Below are 2915 nucleotides of genomic sequence, written 5' to 3'. Positions count from 1 at the left end.
GACTGAGGGAGAGAGAGGGAGAGGGAGGGAGGGAGGGAGAGAGAGAGAGGGAGGGAGGGGGAAACTCTCAGAGAGAGAGAGAAAGACAGAGCAAGCGCCGCCGCCGCCGAGCCTGCCTCGGCTCTCCTCGCTCCGTCTCCCCCCGCTCGCCCCCTCCCGCTCTCAGGCGCACGGAAAGAGCCGAGCCGCCCCTCACGGAAACGCCCGAAGGGGAGGGCGCGGCGGGAAAAGGAAAAGCGAAGAGTGTGGGGGAGGGGAATCGCCTCAGAAACGCCTCAGAGGCCCGGCGGAGATAATGGCGGGAAGCGCACCGAGAGTACAATAAATTCATTTTCGTTGCTAAAATGTTTTGTTCTTTTTTAAGGGGTGTGTGTGAATATACTACGCGAAAGGAAGCTGCTAGTGCTTTAGGCGCCCAACGGTCGGGAGGCCAAGCATCCGAATTGTATTGCAGTATTATATATTATCACATGACACAACCTTGCATGGCAGAAAGTGAGGAGGAATTAAAGAAACTCTTAATGAGGGTGAAAGAGGAGAGCGCAAAATATGGTCTGAAGCTCAACATCAAAAAAAACGAAGATCATGGCCACTGGGCCCATCACCTCCTGGCAAATGGAAGGGGAAGAAATGGAGGCAGTGAGAGATTTTACTTTCTTGGGCTCCGTGATCACCTTAGGTGGCGACAGCAGCCACGAAATTAAAAGATGCCTGCTTCTTGGGAGAAAATGACAAACCTGGACAGCATCTTAAAAAGTAGAGATATCACCTTGCCGACAAAGGTCCGTATAGTAAAAGCTATGGTTTTCCCAGTAGTGATGTATGGAAGTGAGAGCTGGACCATCAAGAAGGCTGATCGCCGAAGAATTGATGCTTTTGAAGTATGGTGCTGGAGGAGACTCTTGAGAGTCCCATGGACTGCAAGAAGATCAAACATATCCATTCTGAAGGAAATCAGCCCTGAGTGCTCACTGGAAGGACAGATCCTGAAGCTGAGGCTCCAATACTTTGGCCACCTCATGAGAAGAGAAGACTCCCTGGAAAAGACCCTGATGTTGGGAAAGATGGAGGGCACAAGGAGAAGGGGACGACAGAGGACGAGATGGTTGGACAGTGTTCTCAAAGCTACCAGCATGAGTTTGACCAAACTGCAGGAGGCAGTAGAAGACAGGAGTGCCTGGCGTGCTCTGGTCCATGGGATCATGAAGAGTCGGACACGACTAAACGACTAAACAACAACAATTATATATATTATATATATATGACCCGGAAAAACTGTCTACGGACAAACGCCGGCTCCCTCAGCCTGTAAAGCGAGATGAGCGCTGCAACCCCAGAGTTGTCTGCGATTGGACAACTGTCAGGGGTCCTTTACCTTTATATATATATGGGGTTTGTGTGTACCACAGGGCGGCTCGCAAGGGTAAAAGTGCAACACGGAAATGCAAAAAAACCAAACCACGTCCTAAAACAAGCGAAAGCAAACCAATAAATGAAGCAAACCAGTAGCCCCTATTTTTATTTATTAAATTTGATAAAAAGGTAAGAATTGTTTTAGTCAGAAAGGAAATGGGGTGGTGATGAATATACTATGTGGAAGGAGCCAAGGAAATGAATTAAATTCCAGCATCCAGGAGGGACCTAAGGAGCTTGTTCTAGCCAGTTATTAAAGAAGGTCTGCCGCCAGGAGCATCAGAACAAGGGTTTCTTTTTTTATAGGCGTAGCACATAAAAACATCAATCTTAAACATCCTTCATACACCAAGAGAGGTTGCAGGTCATGGGTTGGTAAACCGGTGTATGGCTCCTTACGGCCTTCTGCTCCCTTGCAATTATGGTCTCAAATGCCACATTTCTATCCCCTCGCAACTAGGCCCAAGCACGCCTGGAGGATGCGGACCATTTGGATCCCTTCCAATCGGGATTCAGGCCTCACCATGGGACTGAAACTGCCTTGGTCGCGCTGGTTGATGAACTCTGGCGGGCTAGGGACAAATGTGAGAGCTGTTTCCTAGTTCTGCTGGATCTCAGTGGCCTTTGACACCATTGACCATAACATCCTTCTGGACCGTCCAGGGGGGCTGGGAGCTGGGGGCACTGTCATACAGTGGTTCCGCTCCTTCCTCCTGGGCCGTGTTCAGAAAGTGGTGGGGGGGGATGAGTGTTCAGACCCCTGGGCTCTCATTTGTGGGGTGCCTCAGGGTTCCATCCTCTCCCCCATGCTTTTTAATATCTATATGAAGCCGCTGGGAGAGATCATCAGTGGGTTTGGGCTGGGTGTTCATCAGTATGCGGATGATACCCAGCTCTACCTCTCCTTTAAATCAGAACCAGTGAAGGCGGTGAAGGTCCTGTGTGAGTGCCTGGAGGTTGTTGGAGGATGGATGGCGGCTAACAGATTGAGGTTGAATCCTGACAAGACAGAAGTACTGTTTTTGGGGGACGGGGCGGGTGGGTGTGGGGGATTCCCTGGTCCTGAATGGGGTAACTGTGCCCCTGAAGGACCAGGTGTGCAGCCTGGGAGTCATTTTGGACTTACAGCTGTCCATGGAGGCACAGGTTAATTCTGTGTCCAGGGCAGCTGTCTACCAGCTCCATCTGGTACGCAGGCTAAGACCCTACCTGTCCGTGGACTGTCTTGCCAGAGTGGTGCATGCTCTAGTTATCTCCCACTTGGACTACTGCAACGTGCCCTACGTGGGGCTACCTTTGAAGGTGACCCGGAAACTGCAATTAATCCAGAATGTGGCAGCTAGACTGGTGACTGGGAGTGGCCGCCGGGACCACATAACACCGGTTCTGAGAGATCTGCATTGGCTCCCAGTACGTTTCCGAGCACAATTCAAAGTGTTGGTGCTGACTTTTAAAACCCTAAACGGCCTCGGTCCTGTATACCTGAAGGAGCGTCTCCACCC

This window comes from Podarcis melisellensis, assembly GCF_964234715.1.
Source record: "Podarcis melisellensis genome assembly, chromosome: 1".
NCBI lineage: Eukaryota > Metazoa > Chordata > Lepidosauria > Squamata > Lacertidae > Podarcis > Podarcis melisellensis.
Note: the sequence above shows the minus strand (reverse complement) of the source record.